A 21,282-nucleotide genomic window follows, 5' to 3' on the forward strand; every position below is an offset into this window, starting at 1 on the left:
GGTAAGCCAGCAGGCAGGGAGGGAGGGAGGGGGCCGAAAGCGGGGGGGCGGCTGGCGGGAGGGGGCGGCCTTCCTTCCTTCCTTCCCTCCTCCCTTTCTTCCCTCCTCCCTTCCTTCCCTCCCTCCCTCCTCCCTTCCCTCCCTCCCTCCTCCCTTTCTTCCTTCCTCCCCCCTTCCCTCCTTCCTTCCTCCCTTTCTTCCTTCCTCCCTCCTTCCCTCCTTCCTTCCCTCCCTCCTTCCCTCCCTCCTTCCTCCCTCCTTCCTTCCCTCCTTCCTTCCTCCTTCCTTCCCTCCTTCCTTCCTTCCTTCCGTGGCTCTCAAATATCCAATGTTCATGTCTTGCGGCTCTCAAACATCTGACCTTTATTCTATGTTGCTCTTTTGTTAAGCAACTCTGGCCACCCCTGGAGTAGACAATACTGACTTTGGTGGACCCAAGCACTGATTCAGTGTAAGGGAGCTTTGTGTTTGTGTCTTCTGGTGCAATTTTGTTCTCAAATCCTGTATTTACTTCATCAGTATATGGGATAAGGCACTTTCTCAACTGTGCTGCATAATGCAGCCTATTTATTTTGTCCTGTTTGCTCTGTTGGCTCTATCTGCGCCACCTTCATCACTTTCGGGGTGTGGATCCCCCAGTGGGGTGGTCTCCTGACTCCCTCCGCCAGCTGTTTCTGATAGCCCTGCGCCCCCTCTTTCATTTGATATGTGTCCCGTGCGGGTGCCACCCTCCCGCCGGGAGATGCCGCAAAATGAGCCCCCTTGAGGCTTATGGCGGCAGGGCTCGGGGGAAGCGAGCTAGACTGCTGTTCTTTTGAGGGGTTATAGAGTGTTTCGAGCCCGTCCCTGTGGCAGCGGCCCGCCGAAGCAGCCTGTCACTAATAACACAGGTCGAGATGCGGTGTCCCTGGCTGGCCTGCAGATATTATGGCCACCCTACTTAGTATTAATATTACAGTTCTTGTTTGCATGATGCATTGATTTGGATCCAAACAAGAGAAAGACATTCTATTATTATATTTTTATAATAAGTTTTAAGGGTATAAACAATTACAATAGCATTGTTAGGAGCAAATTTTTGGCCCTGACCTGGATGGCCTAGGCTAGAGCCTGATCTCATCAGATCTTACAAGCTAAGCAGAGGTTAGCCTTGGTAAGTACTTGGATGGGAGACCACTAAAAAAGTCCAAGATTGCTACACAAAACTAGGCAATGGCAAATGGCCTCGGTACGTCTCTTGCCTTGAAAACCCTATGAGGTCACTGTAAATTGGCTAGAACTTGATGGCACTTTCCACCCCCGAATTTTATTGGTATAAAATTAAATCACAAAGAAAAGCAATAAACATTTTCCCAGAAAGCACTTTCCTTGGAGCAGCTTCTTGGGGGAGGGGCATAACTCAGACCCCATACATCTAATCCTCATCAAACTCTGAAGACAAATAGAAGAGAGTCAGCTGGAGATGTTCACGACAGTCCTGGGTTCACAAACAGGGCACACTAGGGTTGCCAAGTCCAATTCAAGAAATATCTGGGGACATTGGGGGTGGAGCCAGGAGCAAGGGTGTGACAAGCATAATTGAACTCCAAGAGAGTTCTGGCCATCACATTTAAAGGGACAGCACACCTTTTAGAATGCCTTCCTTCCATAGAAAATAATGAAGGATAGGGGCACCTTCTTTTGGGGCTCATAGAATTGGACCCCCTGGTCCAATCCTTTTGAAACTTGGGAGGTATTTTGGGGAGAGGCACTAGATGCTATACAGAAAATTTGGCACACCTACCTCAAAAAACAGCCCCCCCAGAGCCCCTGACACCCGCAGATCAATTCCCCATCATTCCCTATAGGAATCGTTCCTGGAGGTGCATAATGGCTGTGGGGGTGGAGCTTCCCCCGCCAGCCAGCTGGCTGGGGGAGGGGGGAAGCCTGTAAAACCAGGGGATCTCCCGCTGGGACCTGGGGATTGCGAAGCCTATGGCACACCATGAGCCACAAACGAAACTGCATTTTCCTGGTTGGTGCCTATCCCTAGTTCTCAGTATTATTTCTTTAAAAAGACAAAGAGCTGGTTTTTATACTCCACTTTTCTCTACCTTAAGAAATCTGAAACCATCCTTACCATTGCTTTCCCTTCCTCTCCCCACAACAGTCACCTTGTGGGGAGGGAGGGAGGGAGGAAGGAAGGAAGTTTAAATGTCTTTCTAGCCAATATGAAGTTTCAGATTGGCTCATCAATATAAATCACTTTGATTAGAATTAGAGCCATAGAGTGAAAGAACATTAGCAGATGAATCCATTCAATGACATAAGAATCAACACATTATATTGTTTGTAACATCAACAGAAAAACAATCAGTCAGTCTGGCCTTGAGTTCAGCAGGAGCTCACAGGAGTGCATCTCCTGAACCTTTCTGATGCCCTCCTCCCCCCCACCCACCTACCTTGTCCACTGAATAGTAGGTGCAGCTGCATAACAATCCCTGGATTAGGAGAGTTGGCAGCCAGCCAGCCACCAGTAGCTTTGTCACACCCCCAGCAGCCCTCATTAACCCCTGCAGAAGCCTGCACTGCCCTTTCTCCACTTCTTATGTGATTTTGGGCAGCAGGTAGCTTGCTGGCCTTTTGACTGGCGGGGGGGGGGGCAACCAAGGAGAGCCCCAGGTGAGCAAGACCTGCCTGGGCTGGCTGGATCTCTAGCCAGCCCAAGCAGGCTTCGCTCACCCAGGGCTCTCCTTTCCTGCATTGGGTTGCTTTTGGCTGGAGTGGGGGAGGCAGTATATGCTAATGAGTTATAAGGAATTATGATCACCATAGGCTCACTGTCAGAAGAAAGAAAGTTATGATCCCACCTGGACTGAAATTTTGACAAGCACTATGAAATGTATTTCAATTGTTAATTTTACTGTTTTTAAATTGTAACCTTAAATTATGTTTTGGTTGATTGTTAGCCACCCTGAGTCCACTTGCGGAGAGGACAAGATAGAAAACAAAAGTCGTCGTCATCATCATCATCTCCACCACCTATTTTTCTACAAAATGACCCTTGCAGTCAGTTATGACAACCAGGAAAATGGGATGCTGCCTGGAGTAATTCTGAAACATCCAGGATTAGGCTAGGTTCACACATGGCTGGAATATGCGCTACTGTAGCTGCATTTTCCTGTCTGAATGAGCTGGTCCAGCTGAAAATGACTGCTAAAATGCAACAACAGTATTCCGTCCAATGAAGTATGGAGTCAGTCTTCGCTAATATTCACAGGTGATCCCTGTTCCCAATATTTAATAGTATATCTGTCAACTGTGATTCTGATCCTGGTATTTAAATAATAACTTTACTTTGGTCCACTCATATTGCTATATTACTAAAAAAAAACCTTGGGCTCAGACCTCAAAACAAATTATTACCTCAGACCTCTCCTGGCAACGGAGGAGCTTTTTATTTTAACATCAGAAATTGAATAACATTACAAAAATCTGTGTATCAAGTTCTCTGATAACTCTGCTTGCTTTTTTTTTTTTAAATTATCTTCTAGCCCATTTTCTTATGGATATATAAAGGGAAAGGTGTCTCTCCATAATGAAAGGCACTAGAGAGTAAATTTTAAAAATGAAATTAAAAAAAATTATTATTCTAATGTTATGATATAAAATTGCTGATTAAAATAAAAACCTAGGCAAGCCCTGCTGATTTCGGGGTGGGGGATTGCAGTAGGGAAAGTGAGGGGAAACTGTCATTTGGAAGTCTCATTGCGACTACACTATATCAGTATAGTCACTGTGGCAATAGAGAAGCCATACCAGCATGTGCAGAAAACACCTAGACCTCTGTAAAATAATACTGTTGATGTGCCTTTAGAAAATATGTAAAAGCTTCAGCTAGCGTATAATTTAACAGATCAGCATTCATCAAAGTATCAATGACAATTATTAACCTCAAACATATGAATTCACATTGAAATCAGAGATGAGCACATTTATGTTTTTGGAGCACCACTGAATCAGAACTGCAACACTACAGCTGTCTATTTAGATACTTTCCAAGTTCAACAAAGGACATTTGAAGGAAAAAACCCCACAGCACTAATAAAGACATGTTTTATTTAAAAAAAAACAGCACCCCACAGATAAGACTGAACTGAATCCACACAGTCACCAGTAAATCTGGTTTTAGACAACACGACCTCAGTTCTCTGTCATAAAACAGCCATTTTCTATTCCAAACCACTATATGGGGGCTTGGCCAATAGAATTGTCAGCAATTACATACTACTAGAGGTGCAAAAGTAAGCATTGTAGTTGATTTGCTGCTGGAAACATATGCAGGCTGACTAACTTATTACTGCAAGTGTGGTGCTAAGTTTTTTCTTTTCACTTCTAAGCATAACACACTTAGAGTATTATGTACAACTAGTAATAAGGCCCTTTGTGAAGAAAAATACAACGGGCTCTAGGAGAGGTTCTGGGTGAGTGCCCCCCCTTGCTGTCTCCCACCCACCCAAGTGAAGGCATGCACTTCGCCCACACACACCTGAAGGGGAGCAGATTGTCATCTGGAGAGCAGTTGTAATTCTGAATGATCTCCAGCCCTCGCCCAGAGATTGGCAAAAGTGGTTCCTCAGGAGGAAATGGCACTGTATCTGTCTGAGGCCTCATCCCTCCTCAAACCCCACCCCTTAAATCTCCAGGAATTTCCTAACCTGGAGTTGGCAACCATATCTCCTTCCCTTTATTTGTCCCTCTTTCAGCTCTCCATTGCCTTCCCCCTACCTGCAGTTTGTACATACAAAAAGAACACCTTTTCTTCACACTTGTGGGGGAGAAGACCAAAACAGCTTACATCATTCTCCTCTCCCCACTTTGATCTGCACAACCTTTTAAATTAGGTTAGGCTGCAAGTCTCTGACTGGCCTGAAATCACCCAGTCAGCTTCCACAGCAAAAACCTGGGTCTGACAGATTCCGCCCTGAAGCCCCCACCCCCCAACCTTGGCTTTCACTCACCCCCATCCTCACCCTTGCTGTCTTCCCACCCACCCTGCAGCTGAAACAGACACCGGCTTGTATGTGTGACCAAAATGCCGAGAAGGAAGAATAATGGGGTGTGTGGTGTGCAGGGGGAGCATGACAACGGTCACACAGAAACTGAAGCACATCATTCCTTTTGTTTGCAATGCATTGTTGCCACCTTTCCTATCATATCCAGCCTTGTGGTATTTAGCATCAGCGTGAGCTTGTGGCATTTTTTTTTTTGGCTTGGCATAGTTGTGTTATAGAGTATGCACCTCAAGGCAGGTATTTTCTGTAGGGGATTTTATCTGATTTCAATCTTCCATCTTCTCTCCCCTCCCTAGAGCACCTACCTACTAAAAGTACAGTCTTTCTCCACAATGGGGACAAAAGAAGGAAGCAAGCGACCTCAGCAGGGTATAATGACACAGCCCTCATCTGGAGATTGGCAACAATAGTTTTCCAGGCAGAAATGGCTAATTTTGAGAGTGGATTCTATGCCTCGGCACCTGTCTGAAGTCCCATATTTCTCAAACTCACCCTCTCCAGGCCCAACCCACCAAATCGCCAGGAATTTTCCAACCCGGAGTTGGCAACTGCTAATTCACATTGGCTGTCATAGAGGGAGTGCTGCTGAACAGAAGCAAGCAGCTGGGCCTAGTTAAGTCATGCCAGCCGGGTGGTATCAAGTCATCCAGAAAGCGCTGCCAGGTCTAGGGTAGCCAACCTCCAGGTGGAGCCTGAAGGTCTCTTGGGATCAGAACTGAATTCCAGACAACAGATTTCTCTCCCCATCTTGGAGAAAATAACTGTGGACTGTATGCTATTCTATTTGCCTGAGGCCTCACCCTTTACTGAGAAAAGCAGCCTGAGTTGCCTAGCAACAACCTCTGGCTAGCACTTCCCAGGGGAAAATAAGTGGGGCCTTGCCTCCCTGGCTATTTGTGTGGCATTTGGAGGCTACATATGCTGGTAGGCCTTTTGTGAGGCCACAGTAGCTCTGCAGCCCTTTCTAAGATTGGTTAAGAGAGAGGACATAGCGAAGAGCTGGCTGCCTCTTAGGTAAGACTGCTAACATTTCTGGGCCTGAATAGGTGTGTGCCGAGGAACATGTCTCTCACATTTTACTGTTTGCTTTGCAGCAGCATTGTTTGTATGTGTGTTTTTTCTTTGGGGGGAGGGTGAGATGGACTGTCCCAGACTTCTTACAGCAGGAGAGGCAGTAGTAATCAGTAAGGCTCCAGGAGAATCTCTCAGCAGAGAATTGTCTTGCTCAAAGGTCAGCGGCCTTCTGATGGGGTTCTGGCCTGACAGGGCCGGCAGTAGGTGAGTCACAGCAAGGCTACCCAATGACGGGGAGGGAGGAAGTGATGACAGAGTGCAAGGCCACTCCAGTGGTAACCACAACTTCCAAAAAAAATGAGGATCAAGCCAACACGTTCAGCTTTTATTATATCTACAATGATACCTATCATTTATGATCTGACTAGAGATTAGGCCCATTGTGAAGAAAAATACAATGGGTTCTAGAAAGAGGTTCTGGGTGAGTGTCCCCCCTTGCTATCTTCCCACCCAAGTGAAGGCATTCACTCCCCCAACCACACACCTCAAGGGAAGCTGATCTATGCCATCTGGAGAGCAGATGTAATTCTGAGTGATCTCCAGACCTCACCTGGAGATTGGCAATAGTGGTTCCCCAGAAGGAAATGGCTGGTTTGGAGGGGTCTGAAATCACCCAGTCAGCTTCCACAGGAAGAACCTGTGTCTGGCAGACCTCACTCTGAAGCCCTAATTCCTATGCCTTCCTCAAACTCCATCACAGAATCTCCAGGAATTTCCCACCAACCTGGAACTGGCAGCCCTAGTCAGGACTGGCCCCAATGAGTTCTCCCTCAGAGGCTTTTAGTGATACCTTTCAGACCATCACTCTCTCTCTGATAATGTTGACTTCAATCTCTCTGTCTCTCACTTTCCCTCCCTATCTCTCCCTCTCTCCATCTGGCCTACTGTGACAGGACACCATTTTTTCCCCTGTCACTAAATGCTTCCTTCCCAGAGCAAGATAGGGAGAAGTCTTCAGCCAATCGAGAGAAAACCTTCCCTCCTCCTCCCTCCCTCAGCTAATCGTGGGAAGGCTTTCTCTATGGCTCTTTCCCTCTTCCTCCATCCCTCAGTCAGTCAAAGGAAGGCTTTCTTTCTCTCCTCTGCAAAGCAGTGCGACAGGCAGCTTAGCCAATAGGAGAGCAGGGAGAGGGAGCAACTGCCAGAACCAAGATTGGTTGCCTTTTAGTGACAGAATCAGCTTGGCTGGCTAGCAACAGCCAGTTGGGTGAGAGAGAGGAGCTGAGTCAAGCAATGAGTTCTCCCTCAAAAACCAAAATAGGACTTGAAAAGGTCTCCCCCACTGGCTTCTACTGAGAGAACCAAGTTTGGTTGCTTTTTATTGAGAGAAGCAAGATTAGTTGCCTAGCAGTAGCCACTGCCTAGAGGTTTCCCCAGAGGGCCAATCCTCATCTGTCTTGGTGCCACCAGTGGATTGGGAGAGCAGAGTCAGCCAATGTTACCCAAGAGCAGCTGACTGATGGTTTGACAGGCCAAAGGTTGATGCATCACAGTCCCACCCAGACCCAACCAATGAGGGAGCTCAGATTTGCCAAGATGAAAGGGGAATTATATATAAAAGTTTATCTTGACTGCCACAATCTTTTTATGGAGCATTCCTACGCAGAGTTACTCATCCCGCTAAATTCAATAGATTTACACTAAAATAACTCAAACTCCAAGAAAATTCTGCCATCTTTCTGAATTCATCTGGGCACTAGACATTGAATCATGCTCTTCAGCACCACACATCTTATTCTACTACTGGATTCCTCTTCCTATTTAGAATTCCACAACTGGAACAGACCCAACACATTATCTTGTCCACAGTGTTCTAATGATGGAAAATGCCATCAAGTCACAGCTAACTTATAGCGACTGTAGGGTTTTCAAGGCACGCGATAAACTGAGGTTGTTTGTCATTCCCTGCCTCTGTGTACCAAGCCTGCACTTCCTTGGTGGTCTCCCATTGAGGTCTGGGAGCCATTAACATATTTAAAATGTAATTCTGAACCTTCCACAGCTGAGAGAAGCTTAAAAAGCATTTGATTGATGAAAATACAGAACCCAAAGATGATGATGAAGAAGCAGCAATGATCACTACGCATATCAAGCACCAGCATAATAAATCATATTAAATTGGAAGTTTCACGTGCCTTCTGAAAAGAACTCAGGAAAAAGAACCTCTGCATCTCTTATGGAAGAAGGGAGTAGCAGTCACTATCTTTTGGAGTGTCTAGGACTGGCAAATCAGTTTGCATTCCTTGTGGCTTGCCAGACATTTAAACAATGACTATATTCCAGAAATCAGATACTATAGGAAAGGAAGACTGGGGATTATCTGATTTATTTTTTTTTAAAAAGCATAATATACACATAGGCACTTTGCCTTTCATTTTTAAAAAGGCTGATGTCAATAGCACTGACAATAAGTTATAGACCTTTCCAGAAGATGGATTCACTTGCCTTCTAGGTTCATCTGAGTGACCTTTAGAGCATTCATTCTAAAATGAGAGCAAGTTGTAATTTTTTTTTTAAAAAAAATTCATATACATCCAAAATCTTAGCAAAAAAATATTTAATTATATGCAGGGCCAATTACATAGGGCCAAAAGACACTGCACTTTACAGTAGCTTTCAAATTACCTTTTGTCAGGTTTATCTTAGCAGATTCTGAAAACACACACATGCAAGAGCTCTCCCATTTATCTTCTATTCTGAAGAAAAAAAACATTCTTCTTTATACTCTCTTAAAAGTAATTTACACTAAGTGGACTGGAGTGCAACACAAATCATATCCTTTCCTTGGCAACCTGCTGCAGAGCTTTAAGTAAAAGGCTGGCTTTTGAGCTTGAGTCAAGACAACTGGATTTATTTCATTGCTTCTGAAAATGGTAGTGGATGGACTAGAATGGCACAACAGGCTGTTTTTATAATGAACCTTCAATAATATTCACTAGCATACCAAAGGAATGAAGCAGATCAATAGCATTGCTTTGTTAAAAAGGACTGAAGAAGTAAAATATAATCCAGCATTTGTGGAAGGTGCAGTGCAGTGGGGTAAAGGCTGCAGCATTAAGTCTATAATAAAGAAGCCAAAATAACTTAAGGGCATCAAAAAAGAAAGTCTGAAAAGCAGAATTTACAAAAGAACAGAGTGGTTCCGAAGATGGACAGCAGAGACTCACATCAGCATGCAGATCTGGAGTTGAAAATCTAGCGCTGCAAGATTTACAGTGCCATCTTCAACAGAGCTATATCCTTGTAAACCCACTGATTTAAATGTATCTAGGAGGGTGTAACGCTGTTTAGGATTTCAGTGTTAGACAACATTAAGCTGTCACTCAATAACAGTGGTGTGTTCAATTCTGGGCAGCAGGAACAAATGTGAAATGCACAACCTGACAGCATACCCATGGGCATGTCAGTGTTTGTGTCTCCCTCTTACATACTATGCTGAGAAGCTGGATTCTCAGCAAGTATCTGCATCCAGAAAGAGGTTTTTCTCCCAATTAAAAATCTGAATGTTTATATGTAACGCAACACATATATACATTTGATCTTCTCCATAACTAAAATGGTACAACAGTAATCTGCCAAATAGGGTTGTTGGTATAGTGAAAAACAGACAACAACATTAAATGTGTATTAAAATGCTATGGAAAATATTTAATTATAAAAATTTTACAGATTAATTGAAAATGCCATTAGGTTCTTGATTTCTAATTAAATAGATTAGAACATATTTTAAAAATAACTTTATTTTGGAGCACAGAGCACTGCCTGAGTACTGAGAACCAATGTTCTGCCTTCTAGGTGGTGACATTATAAATGACCCATAACCTTTAAATAGCCTTTGGCCATCCCCAGCCTGATGCCTGACAGCACATTTCACTGTTGGCATGATACCATCTCAGCTACAATCATACAGACTACCATATTTCCTTTTGGCCAGGGTTTATCTAAGGTCCATCATATTTGTAACCCAGCCATCTCATTATGCATCACCATAAATCTATTAATCCCCTCACAATCTGGAACATACTGTTTGGAAGATCTCTGTGCATAGAGTGTAGAATTTCTTTAGAAAGGTGGGGTGGTTCTCATTCCATTCAGATAGGATTTGTGTTGGGTGGAATCAGTTGCTTATATTTTGGCATGGTGAACTAGAAACATTCAGAGCAGCTATCACCTGGGAAGCCCCTACCACCACTGAACTGCAACACAAAAGTATTATATGCTATTCTTTTGAACTTTCAGCAAGGTTATGCTAAAGGATTACAAAATGTGAAATTTATGATGCTAGAGATATTTGCAAAATATAAAGGAGCAATTTTAGCTTGCAAGCAGGATTCCTATAAGCATTTCCAGACTTCACATTTTTAGTGCAGTAATTGCACACTTGGTTGGAGCAGAATGTTCAACTAAATTTTTTTCCCATACAATTTTTTGGGGGGGTGGAAGGTCTGAAATGTTTCCTGAAAGTTTCTCTTTTTTCTTGCTAGTTTGCTACCCCAGCCAACAGCTGTTCTGAGGTCACTTTTTAAAAAATAACTCAGCCACTTCATTGTCCCATAGTTAATTGTATTTGGTTACGCTCTAACTTCACTAAGGGTAAATGAAGCTATTTCAAACTGTCTGGTACCTTCAGGAAGACCATCCTGAAGCCAAATCTGACAAGCAACTTGATGGCAATGTTACTTATGCTAGGCCACTGCTGAAGTGGAGTGCCACAGCAGCTGCCAGAATGCCAGGTATCACCCAGGGAATGTATTTTAAGAATCTCACACCTCAAACACTTCTGTCATCTTTCCTAATCCTGATTCCGGAAATGAGAAATGCTCAGAGTATCCTCCCCCTCAGTTTGCCTAAGCCCTAATGCACAGTTGCTATTCAGTTACTGCAACGGATCCAGATATTTTTCTTAAAAGATACTATGTATGAATATCACATTTTTCCCAGAAATTATTATTTTTCTGCTAGAAAAATGTTACTTGCTAGCATTCATTATTCTTATAGTTGCCATCTACTAAGGTCATCTACTAAGACAGTGGCTAGGATGAGACAGGGATTTAATCACAACAGTCTATCAGCTTTGAAAAAGCTGCTCCAAGAAGAGACATGCAGCAATCAGGCAGTGCCCACAATGGCCACAGGCCACATATGTGCAGGGCGGAGTATTCACACCACTTCTGTGTGTCCACGATGTGCCCCAGTCATTCAGATGGCCAGAAACATGCCATGGAAGTGCTGCAATGGCTTGCCACCAGGAAGTGGCTATTTAATCTGTCCCCAGGCCATTGGAAGATGAGGTGAGGATAGGCAGATCAAGTCAGAATCCCACTCAAGGCCTTACAATGGGTTCTACTCCTGGGAAAGTGTTCATGCAATTGCAGTGCAAATGAACACACCAATATGACTAGCTATCACATTTCCCCATCACACCTCAGCCTGCCATTTTCTCCTTTACATTACGTTATTTTATTTTTATTTCATTGTTCATACAAGGAGTCCAGAACAATACACACGGTGTCCACCACCACCGCTTTTTATGAACCTCCCCTTTTTTAATGCTGGTCTTTGAAAGAGAAGCACTTACTCTCTTCAGCATTCATTAACCCCTATACATGCACACACTAATGCCATTTTCCATTCATGATGAATTGAAGGGATTTATATTTCTATGGTTTGGCTTGAACTATCATAAAACTAACTGAAAGTGTAATTGTTATCATCTTTAGATAGCCCCTTAACTTTTAGAATGTTGGTCACTTAAAGCTGGATCCAGACAGCTTTCACCTAATTCCCACATCTCACATGGCTTTTGTCTGTGTAGATTCCAGATGATCTCTAGGCAGCCTAAGATGAGCTTCACCTTACTCTTTCACTAGCAGAAAAGCTTACTGAATCCAACCTTACTCTTTCATTAAAATAGATCCTTTTGTCAGGAGATATCTTTGGTCTTTTTTTGTAGTAAAAGCCAGCAGGAACTCATTTGCATATTAGGCATCACCCCCTGATGTCACAATTGTTTCACACAGGGTTTTTTTTTTTTTTTAGAAAAAGCCCTGCAGAACTTCATTTGCATGTTAGGCCACACCTCCTGCGACCAAGCCAGCTGGAACGGCTTTCCTGTGCGTTCCTGTTTTTTTTAAAAAAGCCCTGGTCTCACCAAGGGTCCACAGAGAGAAAATTCATAAATTAGCAAAGACAGTTTCTAGACTCCAAGCAATATTTTCGCCACAGTGATGAAAAGGAAAATATTTCAAGCTTTCTTTAATGTTTCAGTTTCAGTTTATATCCCGCCCTTCCCTCCGAAGCGGCTCAGGGCGGCTTACAACATAAGATCTAACATAGATTTTGGTTTTAAAAATACATCAATTTACAACAATTAAAACAGTAAAATAATAAAACAAATAAAACAGCGATCTGTCAGAATACTACACTACAACCTTCTATAAAGTTTCCAATGCCAGTTAGTTATAGGCCAGCCGGAAGAGGGCTGTCTTATAGGCCCTGCGGAACTGGCCAAGGTCCCGCAGGGCCCTCACCTCTCCCGGCAGCTGGTTCCACCAGCAAGGAGCCGTTACTGAAAAGGCCCTGTACCTGGTGGATTTCAGACGGGCCTCCTTTGGCCAGGGGATAACAAGCAGATTTTGAGAGCCCAATCTCAGTACTCTTTGGGGAACATGTGGGGAGGCCAGAGAGTTATTTGTGGCACAACTGATTGCTAGTCAACTTTTAAATTACGGAGATGCTATTAAAAGACCTGGTGGCAACCCATAGTTTCCAAGCATGATTAAGTAATACAATGGATCTATATAATGTAAAGGCAATTTTAAAACAAGACCTAAACATCACAGGCATAATTACAGCACATTCCTTCAATGAACAAGCAGGTTTTTGTATGTTTGCAGAAGGGCCAATAAACTCTAAATCAACTGAATTAAGCAAGGAAGTCTCCTCTGAGGTTTTAGTGTCAGGATCACCAAGTGACCTGCACAGGAATTCCTCAACAGCTTTTCCACAGTGAGACAAGATCCAAGGCAAGAGACATTCCAAAAAATAACAAGAACCAAATTCATTATGGTACTTGGAAAACACTCAGAAATTTGTTTAATGGACTCCATTGTTAGTTGGTAACAAGAGCAGTTATGCAAGAAATTAACCATAAATAGAGATTCGATCATACATCTGGCAAATGAATACAAAATACCTTGGAAGACACACAGAAGTGGCATTGAACAAAGTGAAGGGTCTTCATTTATTGAATAAACTACAGAATGAATCACACTCAAAAATGATTATTTAGAGACATTTTTACAGTAACTGGAATTCTGTTCTCTGTTTTTAAAATATTTTCCCTACCCCTAGCCTTCACCTCCATTTCAGACCAATCAGAACTACCATTACTCCACTGAATTGTTTCAGGAGGGACAAAAGTGCAAACACTATAAATGAGGAACAACAGAAGGGTATCGCACCATAAACATGTCGGTTTAAATTATTGCTCAACCACATACTCTTACTGAATAGCTCAGTCCGTCACTTTTCCGCAACTGAGTAGAATCTAAGGTGGGGATTCTGCCCAAAGTAATCAAGTGGCTTTCTTAAAAAAACAAGATTTCAAACCCCAGCATAATTAGAAAAAATTAATCCACTATAATTCACCAAAAAAGAAAACCCATCACACAAGATGTGAGGCAAAGCACCCTAATTTCCTTCAAGGGTTAACACAAATATTAGAAGGCCTAGTCTGTTTGCAGTTGTTCATTATTTGAGCCTTCCTGAAATTACCATTGTTATCTCCTTCAAGGCGGGATGCAAGAATGTAGCAATTAGGCCCAGTCATGAGAACCTGTGCTCACTCAGTTGTATAACTGGATGGGAGGGGGGATTAGGAGCAGTTGCCAACATCCTCTGGGAAGTCTCTCAAAATAAGATCCTGATTGGACCAGAGAAACCATCGGATGCCTTAGGGTAGAAAGCTATAACACGTGTACAGGCCAGAGAGTTATGTTAATGCCATACTACTATGCTTAGATACGTTCATCATGATGGACTGCAACATATCGAACGCTTTAATGCGACTGCTTGGATTTTATGCTGCAAGAGATCCGCCATCAAATATCAAGGTATTCAATGTACTAGATAGAAAAGTTAGCTTAATTTTCTTGTGGCCAAGCTATAGAGACTGTGCATGGCATAGTGATTTTTAAAAAACCTTTTAGTAATAATTCTCATGTCATGGTGGCAAATCTTATCATCCTGATTGGCTGGGGCTCAGTGGGACTGTGGGGTATCAGCCTTTGGCCCGTCAAACTATCGATCCAGAGTGCCTACGTGTTATTGGTTAAGTCCACTCCTCTTTCCTGCTTGAGTGGCTGTTTCTAGCCAGCAAAGTGATTCGGTCAGTAAAACAACCTCAGTTCTGGCAGTTATTGCAAGAATACACTACTGGCCCATCACACGTTGGTCACCGTCTCTGGCCTCCCATTGGCTCACTTCCCTGCCTCTGCCTACTGAAGGCCCAGGAATGTTGAACAAACTGCCAAAAGCACTTACTTACCTCAGACACAGATACATCTCCAACTCTTCTCTGCGTCCTCTCTGTCAACCACTGGGAGTGTTTCCTTAGAGGCCATAGCTGCTGTCTGGGAAGTGCTAGCCAGAGGCTGTTGCTAGGCAACTGAGACTGCTTTGGTCAGGAAAGGGAGAGGCCTGAGGGGAATACTATGCCATACAGTCTACCCTCCAAACCAGTTATTTTCTCCAGGATGGGGAGAGAGATCTGTTGTCTGGAGTTGAAATGGCAGAGATCAGCTCCCCTTGAGGTGGTGGGGGGGAGTGAATGCCTTCATTTGGGTGGGTGGAAAGACAGCAAAGGTGGAGGGCACTCACCCAGTGGGCTTTAGTGATACCTTTCCAGGTTGGTGGGAAATCCTTGGAGAATCTATGGTTGAGTTTGAGGAGGGCACAGGAGTTAGCGCTTCAGAGTGGGGTCTGTCAGACCCAGGTTCTTGCTGTGGAAGCTGGGTGATTTTGGACCAGGCACAGACTTCCAGCCTAACCTGCCTCATAGGGTTGTTGTTCGGGTCAAAGGGGGGAGAAGAGAATGATGTAAGCCGCTTTGGTCTCCCCCCCAATGTGGGGAAAGCCTGTCTTTTTTCTATGTAGAGGCTTCAGGGAGGGGGAAGGCAATGGAAAGCTAAAGTCAGACGGGGAGAGAAAGAGATGGGGTTGCCAACTCCAGGCTGGGAAATTCCTAGGGATTTAAGGAGTGAGGCCTGGAGAGGGAGGGGTTTGAGGAGGGATGGGACCTCAGACAGGTACAATGCCATTTCCTCCAGAGCTATGGCTGACCCAAGGCCATTACAGCAGCTGCAAGTGGAGGAGTGGGGAATCAAACCCGGTTCTCCCAGATAAGAGTCCGCACACTTAACCACTATACCAAACTTACCTTCCCCCCTTTCCTTCTTGTATCAAGGCTCATGGGTAAGCACTAGTTCTGGGAACAAGTGACATATAAATACAGCCACATGTAGTTTTCTTCCCACAAACCAGGAGTTTAAGCTTGGATTTTAAACCTAGTTAAAGATTTTGATTAGTAGGTAGAAGAAAAACTGACCCCATTTAATCCATGTGCATTCAATCATATATACAGTTAACCAGAATTAATGTTTAAATGGGATTCTTCATGTGAGAAGCATATGTTTCCAAGCTAGCATGCATTTTTTCCCCCTTAACTATGCCTTCAGGTGAGGTCTGAATGTTGCCAAATGAGGCATTTTCATAATCTCATGACTGGCTTCCTTATATAAAGCACATGTCAAGAATCCATGACAAGGAATTTGTTTTAATTTGAAGCAATGCAGTGGGTTGGATACAGGTAATAACAAAATAAAAGCATAAATAACCAGCTACAACAGAGACTGACAGATTAAATGAGTTTAAAGCATGCAGATTAACTGGCATCAAAAACGCATCTCTACAGATAAAAACATCCTTGCTGTTTTTGTGGAACTAATCCCTTTACCATATAATCTTTCAGAATATCCCTGAGGTAATTTTCCTGCTTGAATTAAGGAAACTGGGGGTGGCATTCCGAACACTGGAAATTCCTGAAACTTTGCAGGGAGTACAGGGGAAAAGAAGAAATGGTCACAGCAAAAAAAAAAAAGTCTCTCTGGATGATACCAGATGGCCAGTATGGGGCGGCTTGAAGTCACCCCAAATAAAATCAGCTGGAAATAGAGCGCCCCGGCACTTCCGGATAGTGCTTGGGGAAAGGCGCAGGCCGTGGGCGCTCAGGGAGTGTCAGGAAAGCACTCCAGGTGCTTCCCAGCCTTCCAGATGGGCGGGAGGCGCCCCAGCGAAAAGGCACAACTTTTGAAGTGGTGCCTTTTTGAGCCGGGTGGATCAACCTAGGGAGACAGGGTGAGTACGGGACAGGGGCGGGCAGCAGATGTTGCCATCTGCAGGGGGGTTTTGCGTCTATCTCAGAGGCGTCTCTGAGTTGACCCAAAGTGCCGGTCTGTTAGTAGCCTCTGTGTCCCAAATCTGCTATTTATTAATTTATGATGCTTCTAGTCCACCTTTCTTCAAGAAGGTCTGAAAATGGCTGTTTAGAATGCTAACAAATGGAGACAAAATGTTATCAATATCTGTTATCCTAAAAGCCAGATTGTCAGAGTGTCCAGGTTCTCAAAAATGCCAGCTTCCATATAATCAGTTCTGCATAGCTTTCAAAAAGATAGTAACAGGATGAGGGTGGCCTTCTTTAACATTTTAAGGAAGGCTGTTCTACCACATGAAGATGAAATCCATGTATGCATGCAAGATTAGGCCATAACACAATGGCCTGGGGAAAAAAAATCTGCATTCTGCCCTTCTCCCCCCCCCCCCAAAAAAAAAAAAAACCCACCAAATTTTGTAACATCCAGCCTGATGAAGAGTTCTGGCAAACTCAAAAGATTGCAGATTGGTTTTTGGCCATTTGGTTGGTCCTAATAAAAAGAATTATACAGATTTCAGTCTTGTTTTTGGATCTGGCATAGACTAATATGCCTGTACAACTTTTTGCACCATATAAGGGCCATTACTGAAAAGTTCTGAAATGAGGATAACTGGCCTAACCCATCTCCTTGATCTGCAGAGCATAACTGTCACAGTGGATCATACTGGGAGAGACAATTCTGTAGCTATATGGGTTTCTAGGATTTCACAGCTAATAACTAGCACCTTGAATTGGATCTGGAAACCAACATGCACCTAGCAAAGCACATTCAGAACTATTGCCTGAAAGTAAGTGCACTTGCACCAGCTAAAGTTTCCAAGTTTTCTTCAAGGGCAGTCCCACACAAAGTCCATTACAACAGTCGCTATTTTAACTGTGGCATACATAGATCAACACAGCCTGATCAGATGAGTCAAGGCAGGGGGCCAGTATCCATGCTATATGCAGACGGCATTCTCAGCAACTAATGTGTTTCTCCACTAGATTCAATATTACTCCAGACTCCATTCAAAGTCAGACTGAGGCAGTTGACCAGGTATGGTGAGTATCCTAAGCCTTGCAAATCTTCATCAGTTATGTCTTGTCAGCTTCTTCACCCTCAGCCACTTGACCATAACTGCCAGGCATTGGTTCAAGATGGTGACAACTGCCTCTGCTGGTTTAGGCAGACGGATCAAGCTGGATGTCATCACCAGCATACTGATGAACTCAGTCTCAATGCTAGGGTGACCTCACTTAATGGTTTCACATTAAGAATAAACACAGTTGATGACACAGAATTCTGTGAACTCCACAGGATAATTTTAAATTGTCAACACTGAATCTTGGTCCAGGAACATGGTCCAGGACCATATGATCGAAGTTTTGGTGGAATTATCCACAGTCAAAAATAGAAAAGATTCAGTAGCTGGGATCCACATCCACCCCAGGATCATTGTTCAAAAGTCAAGAACAGCAGGTACAGAAACTATTCTGGTACAGCTGTTCATAGGGCTGCTCCTACTAAACTATCCCAGTTATCTGCTACCCAGTTGATTGACTGTCTTCTTGACCTTGTATAGCTCAACCCAGAGCCACAATTACTTGAATAAGAATCAAACCTGTGCTTCTAATCACCTTGTTACACATAGAAGTGGAGCAAAGTGGCGAAGTGTCATGTAATTATTTGAAATAACCCTCCAAAATCTTTTGACTGCAGGCCTCTAGTATGAATTTAGCTCTTTAATGGCCTTTACAGTGCAAATGTAAAAAAGTATTTCATATGATACTGAATTTATATCAGCATTGCCTAGTGGCACCATAAAGACTAACAAAATTTATGGTAGGGTATGAGCTTTCATGAGTCATTGCTCACTTCTACTGCTACAGACAGACTAACACAGTTACCCATCTTGATTGTCTAGTGCGGAATTTCCCATTGGCAGGGTCTTGAACCGGCACCTGACCACAGAGGCCTCGATGCCAGATAGCGGGGCCTCCTGTTGACATCCCGCTGGCCAGCGGAGGTCAGGGGACGCAGCTGCACCTGTGTGTGGGCCTCCCGACCTCCCCCAGACCAGAGGAGGTCAGGGGACACAGCTGCGGCTGCGCAGGGGCCTCCCAACCTCCTCCAGGCCAGCGGAGGTCAGGGACTGCAGCTGTGCTCTCATGGGGGCCTCCCTACTTCCCACTGGCTGCAGGGCTCAGTGGGCCAAGGTGCTGGGCAACAGTCAGCAGTTTTAAAGGTAAGTTGCTCCCATTCTGTTTCTTTGTTTTTCTTTTCCTTTCTTTTCTCTTTCCACTTCTTTTTTCCCTCCTTTCTTTCATTCCTTCCCTCTCTTTTCCTTCCTTCCTATTTTTTTCTCTTTCTCTTTTCTCTATTTGTTTCCAACTCTCTTCTCCTCCCCCTCCCTTTCATTCATTCTTTCTATCAGTCAGTCTTTCTTTTTCCCTATTTGCTTTATTTCCCACTCCGCCTCTTTTCCTTCCTTCCCATTGCAAATCTGAGTAGACCTTGGGGGGGGGGGCTTGAAATGCCCTGCCATTTCATGTTTTCCCAGGCTGACCTTTCTTTCTTTCTTTCTTTCTTTCTTTCTTTCTTTCTTTCTTTCTTTCTTTCTTTCTTTCTTTCTTTCTTTCTTTCTTTCTTCCTTCCTTCCTTCCTTCCTCCCCTCTCTCTGTGTCAGTCAGTCCTTTCCCCTGTCTTACTACCTTGCTTCCCATTTCCAATCTGAGTAGACCAGGGGGGCAGGGAGAGAAGCTTGAAATGTCCTGCCATTTCATGTTTTCCCAGGCTGAGAGTATTTTACATTTTGAGTTTTTTGCTGTGATCATTGTGCTTTTTCTTGATATTTTAGTTTTAAAATTGCATTGCAAAATCCCACTATTCTCCTACCTTTCCAAAACAAAATATTGCAAGTGTTTTAAGCATGTCTGTACATCATTTCCTGTCTCCCGGCTCCACTCCCAAAGTCTCCTGGCTCTACCCCCAAAGTCTCCTGACTCCACCCCCAAATTTTAGTGGGCCACGAAGGAGAATTGTAAAAATAACCGGGCCACAGGGAGGAAAAAGTTTGGGAAACCCTGGTCTAGCGGTCAGAGTGTCAAAAGACCCCCATTCTAATCTCCACTCTACTATGCAAGCTTGCTGGATGCCCGTGGGCCAGTCACTTTAACCTTGCTTGCTGTACAAGACTATTGTTTTAAGGATTAAATGGAAAAGGGGGAAACGATGCTGTAAGCCACTGGGTCCCCACTGGGGAGAGTAGCAGGGTATAAATAAATAATTGACAACTCTGTTCAGAAGTAATCACATTCTGTTCAGCAGAAATCACATTCAAATCAGTCTTGCATTCATTGTGACCAAACTTTTTTTATTTTGCAATATATTTAAATGCATTCATCTATTCAAATTCAAATATACTTCTTCAATACATTACATATTTTCCTCCCCCCCCCCCTCTTATTCATGACCTCCGCCGGTACTTAAAACAAATTAAAAGCATATTAAAGGTAAATTCACAATTATAAAATCTTTAGAAAAAAAAATTATCATTCACTAACCTTTTCTCTAATAATCACTTAGCACTTTTTAAACACAACGCTCATAATTAAATCAGTCTTGCATTCATAATTTGTGAAGTACTGGGCTACATAGAACTGGATATGTTCTACAATGACACCACTAAACAATTGACGAGCACAGTTTATAACTGTAGTTTAAAATTTTGCTTTTTTCTTTACACTGATCTACACGTAGCTTACTTTACTTATTCATAAAAGTCACAATGAAATGTCACATTGGCAACTTTGCCATTTGGCAGAACAAACAGATGCCCAAAAGCTGACAAATCAGAATGTTCATGAAGAACTAATGAAGAGATATACAGATACCCCAATCAAGTCATTCTAATGTGACTCACAGACTTGTCATGTCTCCCATAAAATATCTCCCTAAAGAGTGGGTCATAAAACTAAGATAAGGATGTTTTAATCTTGCCAGTCATTGCAGTAATTAACCTATATCAGGATCAAGTTACTAGTTGGGCAATCTTTTTCTTTTCCAGCACCACATATATAGCATGATTCACACAACCCCAGGTTTTTAAATCTGACAAAGGACAGGTAATGTTTCTTTTCTGAACATAAACCCTCTTCTCATGCTAGAACTACACCAGGCTCTTTCTGAAAATTTCTGTTCTCAGTTGGATGTGAAGTAGGAGCTGATAGTACTGATGTACAGAAATGAATCGGGCTACCCCACAGCCGAACTTCGGGTTGTAGGAGATATGGAATTCAAGTTTGCTGGGCAAACTCTCCAATGTTGGGCAAAGAAGAGTCTGGGGAAGGATCAGTAGGCTAGTTGTTAAATGGTTTAAAATCCTATGAGTTGGTATAGTATTAGATTTTGCAGTTACAGCACTAACAGTTTTATGCACAATAAACAGTAAATGAAAAAAGTCTCCCAATTGCCAGCACATGGGTATTATCTGAATGACATATAGACCTAGTCCTGTATAAGCACAAACAAATATTACTGTATATTTACAAACAACTTTAATATAGCAGGCCTGTGAGGCAGAAAACCATCTGGATTTTCAGAAGATCATATTGAATAGGCATAGGTCTTGCTTTCTAGAGGACTAGTCAGCAGCTACACAGAGAGTTTGGACAAAATAT

The 21,282-nt window shown here is 43.3% G+C and overlaps 1 protein-coding gene across 2 annotated transcripts in view; it reads right to left on the reverse strand.

Annotated features, from left to right (window-relative positions):
• The window catches only part of MET (MET proto-oncogene, receptor tyrosine kinase), a 172,632-nt gene that overhangs the window by 123,647 nt on the left and 27,703 nt on the right, over nucleotides 1–21,282 (reverse strand). The window lies entirely within an intron of this gene.

The sequence above is a fragment of the Heteronotia binoei genome, chromosome 8 (genome assembly GCF_032191835.1).
Source record: "Heteronotia binoei isolate CCM8104 ecotype False Entrance Well chromosome 8, APGP_CSIRO_Hbin_v1, whole genome shotgun sequence".
NCBI classification, from domain to species: Eukaryota; Metazoa; Chordata; class Lepidosauria; order Squamata; family Gekkonidae; genus Heteronotia; species Heteronotia binoei.